We start from the raw sequence: 18,843 nt of genomic DNA, 5'->3' as shown, positions 1-18,843 counted from the left end.
TTCAGCAGAAAACACAGCATAGATATTCCTTGACCTGACTGGTGGATGTGTGTGAGGCAGCGGCGTGTGCTTAAAGGCACTGATCACCACAATCTGATGTGATACTTGGAATTTTGGAATTTTATAGCAGTGCCAGGCTTACACTTGATGCTGTTGACCTGCCCCTACACTTGAAACTGTGACCTGTGTTTGTCTTTGGGCCACAGCACATCTGGGAGCACGGCCAGTTTCTGTCAGTGGTAAAGCTTTGTCTTGGTCATTTGTGGGTGGAGCCTGCACTACATTCCCTGATTATAATTGCAATTAGCAATCTGAGGCTTTAGCTTTAATCAGAGGTGTTTCTGGAGGCATCTGTGAAACCAAAGACTACTTACCTACAAAGACTAGGACATAAGGGCAACCCTTCAAAAGGGAACTCTTAAACTAACTGACTAACTGACTCTTCAGCAAACTGTGCTCTGCCTCCAGACCTCTGCAGGTAGTCCTTAAACGTCTGTAGTTAGTGTACAGACCTCTGTAGCTAGGCCCCAACATCTGCCACTAGTCCACATACCTTCACTGGTTGTTCCCAGAACTCTGAAACGTGGACGCAGCCTTTTGAAAGTAGTCCAAAAACCTCTGCAGCAATTGACCTAAAACTCTGGAGCTAGTCCACAACCTCTTTAATTTGTTTCCAGACCACTTTAGTGAGTCCTCAAGCCTCTGCATCTGGACCATAAGCTTCTGAAACTACTTGCCATACTGCTGCAGGTAGTCCTTAAAAAATCTAGAACTACTGCCCAGAGGACTTCAGCTAGTCTCCAGTTGTCTGCCAGTCCCCAAAAATCTGCAGCAATCTGACACTTTGGCCTCCCCTGGTTGACTCTGTTAAAGAATTAGCTCACATTGGGTCTCATTCATGAAACGTGAGCAGAAGGAATTTGTGTGTAAACTGTTCGCAGACGGAAATTGACGTGCATGTCCACATTCATCAATATTTTAGTAGCTCCGATCTTTTCGTAGCTACTAACAAAAGCTACTCCTGCTCCTGACCTCTCGTAGTGCTTGTGTAAATTTAGTAAAGCACATAAATATTGCTTGTCACTTTTGGAAATTACAATTTTAACTCGTATTGCGCTCTGTTATGTACACAACACACAGATGCCTTTGAAACACGTAATCTAAACATGACAAAATATTAAAAATATAACACATTTAGTTAAATTAGTTGGCAATTAGCAGGTTTAAGATCCATGTTGTGGCTTTTTGATCATTTGAATTAATAAATCTGATTTGACAAATGTTTAATTTACGTTGTATAAAGCAGAGCTTTAGGCTTTTAGGATTCAAATCATTTGAAGATGATGCATACAAACTGCTGTAGGCTATATGTTATCGTATCATCTGTTAAAATAAATGTTAAATAGCTCTACATTCCAACAGCCATCACTGATTTAGAGTTTATCCATTACACACAAAACATCTCTGGTTTCCCGTTCCCACTTCATTCAGAAACCCACAAATTAATCTTCTGTTTGTTTGGTGACCGCTGTATTTTGTGTGTGTGCTTATGCGTTTCTTTGCCTCCAGTTTCATATCAAACCATTTACGCTTCACCTCTCTGACATGGTTCTTTGTACTACGGAGACAACATTAACAGCATCTGTTACCTCCCTCCAGGCCTTCGCTTTGCCTGTCCCTGTCACACCACTACTAACTGAAGAAAATAAAATGTTTTTTCTTAAGTCCACTTCACCCAAAGTTATTTCGATCTCCACTTCGGAAAATTTCTTTTTCTTTCTGTCTCTTTCTTTCTTTGCGCCATGACTGACAGATCGACAGGATGCACCTACACCTCCTTATATGGTGGTCATTGGCTATTAATGGGCGGGGATTTATGCTAATTGCTGATTACCGTGAGTGCGCTGTCACTTTACGATGGATTGGCATTCATGATCATACACACGTGTTTACGATCAAATCTGAGTTTGCCGCGGCATTCCTGAATCCGGAGTAGGTTTTTAGTAGAGTAGGCTTTTATGTGCAAATCTACACACAGATTTACTCACTTTATTTGCTCACTCACTTTAATCATGGACGACCAGTTCTGTATCTGTGTAACTGATAGCTCATCTGTTTCAGTTGACCGTTTTAAGTACTTACAGTGGGTCAGAAGAAGGACGTCCATCTTTGAAGTCAATGAAACGACTTATAGACTGATCACTCTTCATGGACACACAACTGGGTACAGGGGACTTTTCTCTCTGCTGCTGGAAACTGATAGAAACACTGACATTTACTGAACATACAAGATTTCCGTCTCTGATTTCACTGGTTTTATTGGATAATAAAAGTTATTTTATCTCAATGCTTGTTTGTATTCAGTGTATGTGAATGTTTAACCAGTGTGTTGTCAGTCAGATGTGCTAAGACTTCACACTGTTGAGCTGCCACTCCAATTGAAACTATGGCCTGTTTTGGGTTTTGGACGCAGCACATCTGAGTGCAGGGTCAGTTCCTCTGCGGTGGAATGAACTCCCTACTAATGTCAGGACAGCACAGTCACTGAACATCTTGACCAACATCTTTACACAATACTAGAGCCCTGCCAACACATTTCTCACTCCGACCATGTCACATATCCACGTTTGGTCACAGACATTCCTCGTCCACATGAAACACACAAGGCACCCTGAGTGCGTTGGTTATTTACGTTCTGGGACACCATGTCCATTGTCTGTTTTCACAGAAAACTTAACGTCTACATACAGTCTCTTAAAAGAAAACACACTACAACAGTACAACACTTTGAATGAACTTTTTTCCCTTCAACAACAAACACATAGTTGGGTTTAGGCATCAAAAGCACGTGGTTAAATTTAGGATAAAAGAACAGTGTTTGGCTCTAGAATCTTATGGGACATGAACACCGCTCTCTCAGGTGAAAGTTGGAGTTTGCTGAATCCATCCACCACCCCTCCCTGCCCATCCCAGTAGGACTTTCACTGCCGTAACTTTTGTCTTTGTCCCGTTGCATTTGCCCCTGAGGTCGTCGGGCACCGTGAAACTATAATGGCATCCGGCCCCATATCATGCCAATGGTAAAGGCCTTTTTTCGTTGGTGTGTGACACCACAAGTCACTGCCCAATTGCCGGATTTTGACGACTTTGGAGTGAGACCAGGCTCGCCCTGCACAGTTTTCTTTTTCGCACTTCTGTCCACTCCTGTTGGATTTCCAACTACGACTGCCTGGCAGATCATAATTGGGTCTGGATTACAAAACGTAAGATGTCTTGATTGGGATCTATTTGAATGGACACTGTAAATAGTTTGCACTGTGAAATTGTTGCAATCCAGTGGGTGGTGGTGATGCAACAGTCTTAAACTCTACAGATTGAGAAAAAGAACAGGTGTGTTAACATTTCAGAGTTTTCTTTATTTTTTTTCTTTGGGGGTGATGATGGCCTCCAGAAGAGAGCTCGTGTTGATGGAGCAGTGAGCATGACGACTGACATGAGAGAATGATTTTAGCATTAGGCCACAGTTGTCGGGACAATGGAGGGAGGCTAAAGTTACATGATGGATTTTGTGTTTTGAGTGGAGATTGACTGAGTGGGATATGGACCGTGGAAGAGACTGTGTTGAGACTGTACTGGCTTCCTGAGTGACTTTTGGATGACGGAAAGCGAGGCTTGGGGTATGGAGATGATGGAGATGATGGAGACAAGACCAGTTATACTGGGGAGCTGTCATTTTACATTTAATGTCATCTTACTGTGCAGCAGAGACTTTTCGTCCTTTAACATCGATGCCATGTTCATGTGACTGGTCAGTCTGAAGGGACACACAGCTGGGGTCAGGTTGTGGTTCAGGTCGAGGGGAGTCTGGTCTCTGATGGATCCTAGCACACAGAGAGGAAGAGCAGCAGGGAGGGAAATTCAGTTTTCAGTCTTCAGCCTCAGTATCAGCAGCTATCAACAGGAGAAGTAGAATCCTACAGGATGACAGCAGACTGACAGGAACACTGAGAGCAGCTGTAAACCTCACTGACCACCAGGGGGAGCTCACAATCCAAACCTCCACCCTGTGGACCTGCACACTGAGCCCTCCCACACTTCACTCACTCTGTCATGTGTTTAAATTCTCACTGTTAACACTGTGACACTGCTGAGTCCACAGGGTTAACATGAGGACTACAGTCGTTGCCATGGATACAGCATGACATATGACAAACAGCTGAACCTGTGATTAATCTCAGGGTTTGTCTCCAACAGTTTTTGTATCAACAGTTTGTGCAACATGTGTTCAGTCTGCTGCTTCAGACACTTCAACAGAGACACATCATGTAACGTTCACTATATATACAACACAAATACATACATACAAGGAATAAAGTGTGAACACGGCTCATATTATTCTGACATGAAACCGTGGGCTGATCGTCCTCACACTCACAGATGCTCTCATTTGTTTCTGTTGGATTCACTTTGAAAACTTTTGTCTCTGTGTAACCCCTGGTTAAAAACCCAAGAGTTAATACACGCACAGCAGCAGATAACTATTGTTGCTATCATAAAAGTTTGTCATTTTAAGGATGTAAATTCTATAAAAGTTCATGTCACTTTAAGTACGTTGCTTTTCTAACCTGCATGTGTTTTGTTAATCTGCTTTAGATTAAGCGGCGTTCATAAGGTCGGAGGTTCCGAGGTCCCGACCATTAACTGGTTATATTGACACATTGTGGCTCTTTGAGGACATTTACAGGTTTCTTATGAGTCAGTGTTGAGGTGAGAGAGCAGAGAAACAGGAAACAGAGAGTTGATGAACATGTTGAAGGTGAAACAGGATCAAATGTGATGTCAAGTGTTGAGTGTGATACCTTTTCATGTTGGTGATAACCTGCTGTCTCCTGATGAAGACAGACAGACAGACAGACAGACAGGTTCATCATTAGACTTTAAAGTGTTTGTTGTGAGATAAACTTTGTGCTGTGGAGTCTGGATCAAAGACAGGAGGTGAACACATGAACCAACAGAGACACATTAGAGACTGGAATCAATCAATGGTCCACTTACTCAGTTTCTTCTCATGGACTTCATCACTCTGCAGCTCTCTGCTGTCTGGACCAGGTCTGTGGACACAAAGAGTTTTCTGTTGATCTGAGTGGGACCATGTGCTCCATCAGGACTCAGACTGGAGGCAGACTGGCTCCTTTAAGCCCTCTTCAGACAGGAAATATGTGACACTGCTGCCGTCATGGATTTGTTAAAGTGATATTTGCTCAGTGAGACAGAGGAGACGTTTACGCTGATGTTTCTTACAGCTTCATTCACACATGGCAGCACATTTATGGACAGAGACTCCATGAGAGAGAGAACAACAGTGAGTGAAATGATGTGAAGGAAGAAGAAGGTTTTCTCAGCCTCTGTTAGAGTTCATAATGTGTCCTCTTCTACACCAGAGGACACACTTCATGTTGCTTTGTCTTTGTCTGTCTTTGGGGATGACCTCACTTTTCACTTGTGTTTGAGCGACTCTGAAAAGCTCTTCAACATTTCAAATGTTCCAATGTGCTCGTCACATCATCCACAATCAATCCCATCAGCTCCCAGAGACTTTCTACCTTCATCTGTAGAGGAAACACTGAGAGCATCAGTCCAATCATTGATCAGCACGTCATCACTCATTCATCCTTTACATCATTTCTCCTGGACTCAACCTCCTGATTATCACTGATGGACTCTGAGTCACGTGACGTCCACCACTAATGTCTCCTCTCAGTCAGGCTGTTGGTGGATCTGTGGCCCTCTGGTGGCACAAAGGGAAACTGCAGCATGTCACTTTGAGCTGACACACTCAGTTCACCCAAAATAATAACAGCCATCATTATTTCTGTGCTGATTGAATATGGCTGATGTGCTTTGAACACCTTCTTTATGCAGACGCTCACTTACAAACATAAAACCAGTTTCTCTCTAAATGTCATCGACCAGTAAAATCTTTCATGTCCTGTTTACAATGTATAAGTAAGTTAAAGTCCGGACTGAAGAGTTTGTGTTCTTCTTCAGAGGGTTTGGAGGGACGTGTCAGTCCGGTCCTCACTGATCCTCCTCTCATGGTGGAAACTGAACTCCACTTTAACAAGTTTCTACAGGAAGTGAACTAACAAAGAGTCATTCAAGAGTCACACAGTGAAAAGTATCAAAGCTTACAAACCTTTAGATGGAGACAAGAAGCTGCGACACGACGACGAGCACACAAAGTGAAACTAAAGTGCCAACAGGTAGGAAGGGGCGGTGACGGACAGGTGCGTTAAACCAGTTTGTCCTTTTGAAATGAAGTCAATAACAACGTGCTCTCACGTCAGTCTCATTCTTCACATCCACCCAGTGCCGCCTCCACACTGCAGGTGGCGCCCTCGGCCCAAATATACAGCAGCTCCAATATGAATGGACAGCAGCAGAATCTTCATATAGTCAGTGAGACATATTAATACACAGCTGCCCAAATGTCTCTTACAGTCCATCTGTCAGTGAGTTCAGACAGATTAAAGCCAGATGTTAGGTGTTAGTATTCTGACTGAGAGGCAAGCTGAGGATTGTTTTATTTATTTTGAGGCTGATGTTGGCCAAAAGTTCATCTGCTCACTACAAGATATGATCTCCTACACACAAGACATTATCCTGACTGAGGACATATTATCTTCTACATACCAGATCATGTCTCCTAACATGTGTTCACTATCTCCTAACCTTATACACACCCACTTCAGCACAGAGATATTATCTCCTACGTAGGAGATGTTGCTTTTAAAGTCACATGATGTTGAACTTGTGTTTGAGGAGAGACTCTTTCAGTGTGAACAGGAAGTGCACAAAGTTCTGTTAGAAAACAAGCAGAGCTCCATCTAAGAATATGTTTCCATTCTTACTGTCTGCTGACTGTTGGTAATGACTTCATTCAACATGTTGCATCAGTCATGTGAGGGTGAACACGTGCACATCAACACCACCACTGTGAATAGTGGGAGAAAAGGAAGCAGCCACTTCCATCATGTTCCTCTGTGATGTAGTGCAGTAAAAGTACCACATGTTCCTCTGAGATGTAGTGCAGTAAAAGTACAACATGTTCCTCTGAGATGTAGTGCAGTAAAAATACAACATGTTCCTCTGAGATGTAGTGCGGTAAAAGTACAACATGTTCCAAGATGCAGTATGTGGAATAAAGTATATGAGGTAAAGAATGAAAAAAGAAGGTGGCAGTACTATTTGGGCATTTCAGTAATAGAGTCTATATATGTAGAAATACCTATGAAAACTTTTCTTCCTCCTCTTCTTCATTATTATTGTGTATTATTAATGACATCATTATGATTACAATAATTATTATTATTGTTCTTGTTGTTATGCCTGTTGTTCTGAGCAAATATTGTTTCAGTTTGATGATGGGTTCCATTTTTTTAGAGGTATTAGAGGTACCCCAGCTTTTTGGCAGAGAGCAAAGCATGACCTCTTAGCTTATGTCTGTCAGCTTGGTGTCCCTCTGTAGTTCTCTTCATTTTCTTCTGCAGTTGACGATTTAGACTGGGCAGACAGGTGTGAACTGTTGCACCGTTGTATTGTCACTGCAGCAAGGATGTTTGATTTTAGATGGTATTGTTTTTTGAGGGAAGTACTCATGTCTCCACAGGAAAAACCTTAAAAGCTTATTTGTGTTGTCTGTAATTCCACAAGATCTTTAGATTTTCAGAGTTTTGACTGTAAGAATAAAGAGTGTGTATGATCCCTACATCCTGCCCCATGAATGATCTGAAGTGCTTTCTTTTGCAAAATAAGTCATGGATGAATTGTACTTATGAAGTTGTTGCCCCAAACCTCTGCATAGTCATTTAGAGATGGAAGAACTACAGTACAGAATGTGGAGTGACTTGTGATCCAGGACCTGCTTTGCTTTATTTAATACTGCAGTACTTTTTGATACTTTGGTTTGTACATGCTTCGTATGTGATTTCCAGCAGATTTGGTCATCTGTTGTCACCCCAAGGAATTTGATTTCATTCACTGTTTCAATATTAAACCCATCCAAATGAATCTTTATCTGTGTATTAGTTCCGCAGTTCCCAAAAAGCATCAGTCTTGTTTTGTTCAAGTTAAATGATCATTTATTTCTGTCAAACCATATTTTTAATTTACTCAGTTCTTAATTGATCACCTGCGTTAAAACTTGCAATCCACTGCTAGAACAAAAAATATTTGTATCATCAGCAAATAACTCCAGTTTGAATACTTTTGATATGTTGCATAAATCATTGATATAACGAAAAAACAATTTAAATGGACCTGCATTTGTATAGCGCCTTTCTAGTCATCTAGTGACCACTCAAAGCGCTTTTTACACTACGAGTCACGTTCACCCATTCACACACACATTCATACACTGGTGGCCGAGGCTACCATACAAGGTGCCACCTGCTACTCAGTTTTAACACACTCACACACCGATGGAACAGTCATCGGGAGCAATTTGGGGTTCAGTATCTTGCTCAAGGACACTTCGACATGCAGCCTGGAGGAGCCTGGGATCGAACCGCTGATCTTTCGATTGGTGGACGACCCACTCTACCTCTGAGCCACAGCCGCCCCCAATTTAGGGCCCAACACTGACCCCTGGGGGACACCACAAGTAATGTCCAAACATGTTGAACACTGATCACCCAGCTTCACAAACTACCTTCTGTTAGACAAATAACTCCTCACCCAGTCCAACACTTTACCCTGATGCCATAGCGTTCTAGTTTATTGAATAATATAGCATGGTTTATTGTGTCAAAAGCCTTTTTATGTCTATGAATATTCCAACTGTATACAGTTTATGGTCCAGTGAATCTGTGATTTCCTCAGCTGAATCTATTAATGCCAGTGATGTTGCTGTTTGATCTGAATCCATATTGACTTTCAGTGAGTCACTTGTGTTTGTCTATGAATTTTTTCAGCCAGTTATATGTGCAAACCCCTCGAGCTCAAAGTCCACCCCTTTTTCCATGTTGATCCATGTTTCAGATATTGATGTTGAATAAGTGTGTAAATTGACTCAGGTAATCCTTGATGTTTGTAACATTTGCATACAGACTCCTGCTGTTAATGTGTATAATTGATCATCTACCATCTTTATTGATGCAGTTATATTGTTCATCAGTGTAATAGCAGCAGTTATTATTGATGGAGTTGAAGAAGTAGTTATCCATATCCAGTGAATGGTGATCAGTGTATTGAAATGTTTGCAGCTGCAGGTTGTCATGTTCACTGATCCTCTGAGTTGTGCTACTGTTGCCTCCAGATGTGGATGAGTGGATTCTTTCAGTGTGTGTCATGGTTGTGTGTAAAGAGGTCTGTTACCTTCCAGTCCAGTTCATGTTGATCATCAGTATTTGTCCAGCTCCTCCATACTTCTTACCATCAACACTTTGGCCTCCTTTGGTGTCCCGTCAAGCTTGATGAATATTTTGCAGTTTGTGGTCCAGGTGTGTTTAATTGAACTGCAGTTTACACACTTGTATGGCTGCTCTTAAAAAGACATACTTTTTGACTTTTATGTTCCTAGTTACATTTGTTTTTGTACAATTCTTTGTATTGTGTTCTTCAAATCACATCAAATCAATGTGACGTATATATCCCAGTATCACAAATCACACTTTGTGTCAGGGGACTTTACAATCTGTCCGACATACGACACCTTCTGTCCTCAGACCCTCACAGCAGATAAGGAAACTCCCCCAAAAACACCTTTAAGGCCCCGATCACACACAAAGTGTTTTGCAGGTTGCAAAATTGGAGTCGCACCAAACTGCCTTTTTTTAATTGTATGCCACTTATTTTAATTTATTTAATTTATCCTCCAGTAATCAGTGTGTAGCTGCTGCCATGTTGAGGCAGAGGGTGCTGTCTGTAGCTCTGGTTGAGGGTGAGAGGCTGTCAGCAGATTAACAGAGATCTGTGTGGGTACATGAGACCCTAAAAAAGAGACTGGATCATGGGGAGTACCACCAGTTGGTCCAGGAGCTTCTCCTCCATCATGGATGTTTACAGGCAGATTTTAGGATGACTCAGGGGCAGTTTGACAACCTGCTGTCTATCGTCAGGCCGTACAGCTCTGGGTATCCAGCAACCACTACCACCAGTTTCACCTCCATTGTTTACCAACTGTAAACGTGTTGTCGTGACCAGCGCAGAAGGCCCGCCTCTCAAATCATCTTATTGGACAATGGGGAAAAAGATGATGATAAAAGATTCCTTGTGTTGGTTTGTATAAATTGAAATGATCATAATAATGAAAATAATGTTCTCTTTGAGGTATAGCAGAACACGTTGCCACATTCAGTGATCGTTCAATGTCAGCAGAGATGGGCAAAAATACATCAAAATGTGCATACTGCAACTAGAGACCATGAGTAACTATACCAGAAAGAATGCCCACGATTCGTCCATAGGTGGCGCTATACTAACCGATTCAAATCTTTTTGTGAATAACTCAAAAAGTCCTTGATTAAAAATGCTCAAAATTTACATACTGCAACTAGAGACCATGAGTAACTGCATTGTAACTGATTCAGATTTAAATTCAGACAACTTTATTGATCCCACATGAGGCAATTCATTTGTAGCATACTCATCCCAAGCATCAACCACAACAACATACAATTTCCTATGTGATGCACAGTCCAGTAAAACAGACCACTAGGTCAGTGAAGGGCACATTGAATGGCCCAAAAAACATATAGATAAAAATATAAAAAAAACCCCAAAAAGTACAAAATATTGTTGCATCCAATATTATAAGAATGTGTAACCTATTATTTTTGTTTTTTGATTCATGGAAAAAGTATTTTGAGTATTTTAAATACAAAATTACTCCACTCAAAAGTATTCTGTTAAAATTATGTTTGCTTTTTATCGGCCTTATCAAATACAAATTACAAAATACTCAAATGTAATTGAAATACGTATTTTAAATACAAGTAATAGAAATACTGCCCGTCCCTGCTTGTTGGGCCCTTCATACAGCAATTTAAATCTGTTTTCAAAAACTTTGTAACACTGGAAAATGAAATCATAAATAATAAAATGATGTTTTTAAAAAAGATCTGAGTGTGTCATTATCACGTGACGCTGGCTGGCAGGGTGCATGCTGGGCAGTGCGAGCGCGCGCCGCAGCGACTCGTTGAACTTCAGAGTGTGGTCAGCAGTAGACAGCTCACACTGAGGTAAGAGAGAGAAGATGGATTTTAAAAAGCCTTTAAGCAGAGGAGGAGAAAGGAAGAAAGACAAGCGAGAGAAGCAGTGGTGATTAAAGATGTCCCGCCTTTTACAAAAAACTTACAGACGACGACGAAATGGAGCTGGCTAACATGCTAGCTAGTTAGCTAGAGCTAGCTAACGCCTCTAGCCCTAACGTTAGCAGCAGCAGGACCTGGCTAACTGTTTCTAGCAGCGGAGCACTGGAGCCAGTGCCCCTAACGTTAATGGTTAGCCCGGCGAACACCAGCAACAGGTCCTTGGAGCTGGAGGAGGAGGTGATCCAGTGCCGAGCAGCAGCAGAGTGGCGGCTGCCGCAGCCCGTGACGCACAGCCTCAACTAAAGAAGCAAAAGAAGCAGCCAGGAGAGCAGCAGGCAGCCGCCCAGTAACGATCCTGCTTTATGGGGGGTGGTGACGGATAACCTCAGAGAGGACATGATGGTGAAAGGTGCTTTTGCTTTTCAAAATCAGGCCACAAAGTACCGAGCATCATGTCGGACGGAGCCGTGGAGGTAAAACGCACTCACTGACCACCGGCCTGCTCTCCAGTGAGCTTCAAAATGGAGAAATCATCAGCCGTGAATGGATCATTTATAAATATACTGTGCTGTGTTTGCAAAATGTTTTCAGCACATAACACCGCATTTGTATCAGGAAACATGGAGACGGGACCCGAACACAGAAAGTGCATCGTGGAGAAAAGGAGGGAACTGTGGACGCTTGGCCCTCCGTCGTTTTCTCACCCTACCTGTATCAAACTGTGAAGGAGAAAGAACATTTAACTGAAGGAACTGAGGAGCACCATGAAACAAGAGCGACTGTCAGCACTCTGCCTGATGGCCATTGAACGTGACCTGGTGAAGGAGCTGGGTTTTCTGGTGGCAGACTGTGTGTTCAAGTTAAAGTCCAGGAAGAAGAACTCCTAAAGGTAAGAACATTGATAATGCTGTCAGTGCACTGAGCACAGTGTGAGGATGGTTTATCTGATTTGCTGTTTGTCTGTGTCAGCCTTGACACACGTGCACACACCTTCATTTTGACACATTATCTCTGCCCTGCACACACTCTCTCTCTCTCTCTCTCTCTCTCTTACACACACACACACACACACACACCAGTTGCAGCTCATTTGTTGGCTGTTGCATTTCTGCATGGTGCCTATGAACCCCTTATTTTGAAACCCTCCATTCAGCTGTGTTGTGTGGCTGTTATGATGCACTGATGTAACATTTCAGTGGTGATTATTATCTGTGAGTGAGTGAGTATCTGTGAGAGAGAGTGAATAAGGTGTTGTTCGTATCATCAGTGCTGTAATCAACATTAGTTGCTGGTAACTGGTTAGTATGATTTGTGTGTTAATTGGCGTGGTGGTGCCGTGGTGTGGCATAGCATGGTGTGTGAGGTGGTGACGTTGCGTGTGTCCAAGGGCCCTTTGAGACCTGGTGCCCAGGGGCCCCTGGGGTGCTAATCCAGATTGAAAAGTGACATTTTAACAACAAAAATACAGCAGTGTGTGCAGACAGACAGACTGACGACTCATGGATATAAGATTTTTTTTTATTTTTTTTTTTTTAAAGAGCCAGGTTCAGGTCAGAGTGTCAGATCAAATGGTGTGACTCCATTTCCCTCTGCTGCTGTATCAAAATGAGTTGTCTTCCTCCTCAGGCTGGGCGATATGGCCTCAAAAAAAATCTAAGATTTTTTCACCACAAATCCGATTCACGATTTAAATCGAGTTTTCCCTCCCTACTTAAAATCAATTTTCAGAAAAATACTTGCGGCCTGGTAGCACGTACCTGGGGTCCAAAACCTTCAGCATATGAATAAACCCCGGCTATTCCATGGTTTATATGGGCACCATATCTCTTGCAATATACATCACAACTGCATCCATGATCACTTTCCGCCAGGCCCCTTTCTCATCATACGGCAGTGTTTCCCCTACCATTATATTGTAATGAATTCCAGCACTTGAATAGGGATATTTTCGTAGGGAGCAACACCTCTCCCACTCGGCAGCATGCCTCTGTTTGAGGTGCTGCAGTAAATTGGTAGTACTGCTACCTCTGGTAGCAACAGCCTTCAAACACACTTTGCAGCAGGGTGCTGTTTGTTCTGTGTCTGATGCCACAAAACCAAACCAGTTCCAAATAACTGCAGAACTCGTGTCCTTTCTTGGGAACGAGTTCTTCCCCACTCACATGTTGTTTGTGTATCAAGCGCACGGGGGGGAGGGGGGAGCCCACTCTGAACTATGGGAGCCCAGCAGGGAGCATTGGTGGAGAAATTCGATTTTCTTTAAAACAAATCGATCTCGACTACAAATTCTAATTAATCGATAAAATCGATTTATCGCTCAGCCCTACTTCCTCCAGAAATTAGGATTATTTCTTTAATGATTCCAATCCATTCCTCTTTTGCTGTGGCTCAGCATTTAAATTACTCAGATTTGATGGTTTAGTCACAGAGTTTCCCCTACCCACAAAGTGTTATGCTTTTCTTTCACAGATGTGGGAATGATGGTCCGAAATTGCGTTAAAATGTACAAAACAGTGAAATTTCTGTTGCCTGGCCGGCCAGCACTCTGGGTGCTCAGCACCTCTAAAAGTCCATTCTCATTGAGGGCGAATATCTGTGTGGATAATTTTCGCAGAAAAATATAAAAGCTGATTTCATGGGTTCTTACAGAAGTTTGCACCCCGGGGCGGAACTTTCGTGCGGTGAAAAAAAAAAATCGCCCATGGCACAGAACATGTAAAGCTGTGAGAGTGTTCAAATACTTTTGGATGGAAATGGGATGTGTCTAAGGCCTGGTCTGTGTTCCTGACCTTAGTTATAAAACTACATTAGTAGAGAATGTAAAAAAGTCATAGTATAACATGTTGAAAAAACTTTAAGAAGTCATAGTACAGTTATGTTAAAAATGTAACACTCTGAATGAGTGTTCTGTGGGGCAGTGGCACAAGAGGCCTGAGTGGAAAATATACTTTACAATTATTCCTCATTAAAGCCATTGTTTTAATAATGATTTTTTAAAAAGGTGTTGAAAGCCTGTTAAAAAATATTAATTAGTTCAAATTATTTCATTACAAATTAATTTTTCTGTGGACAATGAATGAATGAATGAATGACTTTATTTCGAACCTAAGTTTAAAACAATGTTGTGACAACAAGAAATGAAGAAAACAAAACAGAAATGTTCTGAAAGGAGTAGGCAGAAGTAAAACTTATATGTTCCTACCCCTCTTTCACTTTTCTTCTATTAACTTAAACTATTTGCACAATTTCTTACATGTATATATAGTTACATACAACAATTAAGATATTTTTACAACCCAATTTTCTAATTATATTACATTCCTAAATTATTTCCAACTTGTGTTATGAAAATATTTACACTGCTCAAAAACTAAAGGAACACTCAATGGTCACAGTGTAACAGGAAGTCAGTTAAACTTCAGGGATATCAATGTGTCCATTCAGGAAGCACAAGTGATTGTGAATCAGTTTCAGCTGCTTTGGTGCAAATCAAAGTGACAACAGGTGCAATGGAGAGGCAAAAGCAAGACAAGCCCCAAAAAGGGAATGGTTTTACATGTGGTGTCCACAGACAGTTGCTCTCTCCTTATCCTTCCTGACTGATTCTTCTCTAGTTTGGTCTTCTGCTAGTGTCCTTGGCACTACTGGTAGCATGAGGCCGTACCTGCAGCCCAGTCAGGTTGATACCAGATACCAGGAGACCGGCCGTTACACCAGGAGAGCTGGACAGGGCCGTAGAAGGGCATCAACCCAGCAGCAGGACCGCTATCTGCTCCTTTGTGTGAGGAGGAACAGGAGGAGCACTGCCAGAGCCCTACAGCATGACCTCCAGCAGGCTACTGGTGTGCATGTTTCTGACCACACTGTCAGAAACAGACTCCATGAGGATGGCATGAGGGCCCCACGTCCTCTAGTGGGACCTGTGCTCACAGCCCAGCACCGTGCAGCTCCATCATTCACCAGAGAACACCAGAACTGGCAGATCCACCATTGGCACCCCGATCTCTTCACAGATGAGAGCAGGTTCACACTGAGCACATGTGACAGGCGTGAAAGAGTCTGGAGATGCCTGTGACATTTGTAGGGTTTGCACAGACCTCCATGTCATAGCCAACGGTACCCTGATTGCTGTTAGGTACCAGGAGGAAACCCTCAGAGTGACTGTCAGACCTTATGCTGGTGCAGTGGGCCCTGGGTTCCTCCTGGTGCATTCGGCCCTGGGTTCCTCCTGGTGCAGAGGGCCCTGGGTTCCTCCTGGTGCATTCAGCCCTGGGTTCCTCCTGGTGCAGAGGGCCCTGGGTTCCTCCTGGTGCATTGGGCCCTGGGTTCCTCCTGGTGCAGAGGGCCCTGGGTCATACAGGCAGGCGGGGGCCGTACACACTACTGGGTCACATGATGAGTTGATGATGATGTTTTACTTTGATCTTCAGTGTGATTTTGAATCCAGCCCTCAGTGGGTTGATGATTTTGGTTCCCGCTGACTGTTGTTACGTCATTTTGTTCTCAACAAGTCCTGTACAGACTGAACTATCTGTTCAGCAGTGAGAAAGTTTCTCTAACAGGAGGAGACTCTCCCTCCTACAGAGAACACAGAGACACTGAGGAACCAGGTGACCAGAGCCTAAACCCAGGATAAAGAGGTTTAGTGAATGTGGTGTTGAAGGTGTGGAGGTGGATCAGTGTGTCAGAGGAGACTGTGAAGAAGGACAGAGTGCCAGCAGGACAGTCCACATACACTGCTGCTCTACCAGAGGAGGAGGAGGAGGAGGAAGAGGAGGAGGAGAATGTTCCTCTGCTTTTGTGCCTGACATAGTAACCACCATCAGAGCAGCTCAGACTCCAGGACTGATCATTCCATCCAAACAAACAGTCCTCTCTGTCTCCTCTCCTCCTGATTCCTCTGTAACTCACTGATACATCAACCCCTCCTCTCCACTCGACCTCCCAGTAACAGCGACCAGTCAGACCAGTTCTACACAGCAGCTGAGTCCAGTAGTCAAATCTGTCTGGATGATCAGGATATGACTGATCCTCCTCCACACGTGTCACCTTCCTGTTGTTGTCAGACAGTTTGAGGTATCTGTGTACTGTGTTTGTGTCGACTGTGAGTTCACAGGAATCTGATGGAGAGAAGAAGACACAATACAGCTGCAGTTATTCATCTATCATCACTCTGATGATGACATCAGAGATTTGAATGAGTGATGTCACAGTTTGAAGATCAAATGAAAAACACACTTACACTTCCTCAGACTTGGTCTCAACCATTGGACTCCAGCAGGCTCCACCCTGAAAGGAGGAGGGGGGTCAGAGCAGCACTTCCTCTTTCACTATGGAAACATGGACATTACATCACTTTCATACACACAGCTTTGTTATTGTCTCCACATGGACTGACATGTTCATCACTTATTATTAATCAGCTGATATTGTTTTAGTTCAGTGTACCTGAGCAGGTGGTGTTTCAACAGTTTACTGTGGGTTCATCACCACCACACAACACTTGACCATTACAGTCAGCTGATCCATTGTCAATATACAAGTATTGATTATTGGAGCTTTGAAACCACCTGTTTTACTCCTGATGAGTGACCTCCTTTGTTTGTGTCATAATGACTGTTGTCTGTCACAAGTAAAGGAGACACAACCTCTGATGGAGGAGGTCGGGTGGATGGTTGGATGGGTTAGGGTTGCTGTTCACATCCTGTCTCCTAGCAACAGTCAGCACTGGTTTTTATCATCTGTAATCTGGATGTCAAATATTCCAGTCAAAGTCCATCTGCAGCCACAGTGCACTGCCTGTTTCCCCATAATGTTGGTCCAGTTCTAAATAAAGCTCTTTGGTCTCTGACACACCACGTCCACAATCAGCTGTTAGTTCTTCATTGAGCGTCTGTGGCTGACTGTCACCTTTAGTTTCTGTGGTGAGTCCCACTACAAGTCGACTCTTATCAGCCAGGGAACTCTCTGTCAGTGCAAAACAAACCAAATCCAGGTGAAGCTAAACTCCTTTTAAATCAGGAAACATTCCCATTATGATGACACCCACTGGTGGCAGATGATGATGACCAAAACATCCCCCACTATTGTTTCATATGAGCCCACAAACCTGCAGCATGACCACATTGACACACGTCAACCCACCATGAACCTCCAACGTGTCAGGATACACCACTGTCCTATTATCCAATGTTGAAACAAGACAAGGCTCCAGAAACATTTCATCACCTTCCCTCCTGTTTTGGCCCATCCTGGCTACTGTTCCCTGACTACTTGTGTCTGTATTGATGGTCTGATGTGGGACACAAACAGTTTGATGAGTCAGTGTTTATCAGCTGTGGTTGTTTGAGGTCAGCTTGGTGTGTCAGGGTCATATGAGCCAGGCTGACAGTGTGACAGAGACAAAGTTTCCAGCTCTACCTCCTCTATCAGACTGAGTGTGTGTGGCTGCAGCAGGCCTCTTCATACCTGAGAGTGTCCAGTCTCCAGTGTGGATCCTTCAGTCCAGCCGACAGCAGCTTCACCCCTGAGTCTCCTGGATGATTGTAGCTCAGGTCCAGCTCTCTCAGATGGGAGGGGTTGGAGCTCAGAGCTGAGGCCAGAGAAGCACAGCCTTCCTCTGTGATCAGACAGCCTGACAGACTGCAAACACACAAAACAACACACATGGCACATAATGTGAGGGTGGGTACCACAGTACTGCCATACTGTCGCCTACTGTGGGGTTACATCAACATTATTACTGACTTTTTTTCTAGTCCCAACCAAACACCCACTAATGTCCACCAACTATCTGACAACATTACTGATTCCTCTCTGATATTTCAAGTTTCAACAACAGAGAAAAAAACAAGATAAAACATGTTGATGGAAAGAGACTGAAGCACAAAACACAAGTGGTTTGAAATCATAGCAGCAGAGACAATCCTGTGATGGTTATGAGTTTATCAACTAATGTAAATCAGGATTTAAGTGGCCATCAGTTGAACATGTTGATGAATCCTGACCTGAGAGTTTCCAGTGTACAGTGTGAACTCTTCAGTCCATCAGACAGAAGCTTCACTCGTGAATCCTTCAGGTGGTTGTTACTCAGGTCCAGGTGTCTCAGACTGGAGGACTGGGAGCTGAGAACTGAGGACAGAGCTTCACAGCTTCTCTCTGAGAGGTGACAGTCACTCAGCCTACAGAGACAACAATCAACAAGAAGGAAAATATTTGTGTTCAAATGTAATCCTCTTTGATTAATGAGTCTGGACTAAAGTCAAATCTAAAGGAACAAAGATCTCAGTTAGTACTTCAGCTAACAGGAAACTAACAGACCTGCATTATAACACTGAGTCAAGAAGAACGCTTTAAATTTGTTCAGTAAAACTGAAATATCAACTTCATCCAGATGGTAACAAGTGAGGACCCACTAAATTTGGTGATCTGCAGTATAATCTCTTCTGAGCACAGATTAAAATCCTCACAGTTAATTATGATTAACTCATAAATAAGGAGTCGATCCAAATAACATGATATAGTTTAGAGA

At 43.0% G+C, this 18,843-nt stretch overlaps 1 pseudogene; it reads right to left on the bottom strand.

The window, feature by feature from the left end:
* The window catches only part of LOC125903537 (NACHT, LRR and PYD domains-containing protein 12-like), an 80,482-nt pseudogene that overhangs the window by 48,732 nt on the left and 12,907 nt on the right, over positions 1 to 18,843 (bottom strand).

Source organism: Epinephelus fuscoguttatus, linkage group LG16, assembly GCF_011397635.1.
Source record: "Epinephelus fuscoguttatus linkage group LG16, E.fuscoguttatus.final_Chr_v1".
Taxonomy (NCBI): domain Eukaryota; kingdom Metazoa; phylum Chordata; class Actinopteri; order Perciformes; family Serranidae; genus Epinephelus; species Epinephelus fuscoguttatus.
This window is presented reverse-complemented; position numbering and strand designations above follow the sequence as displayed.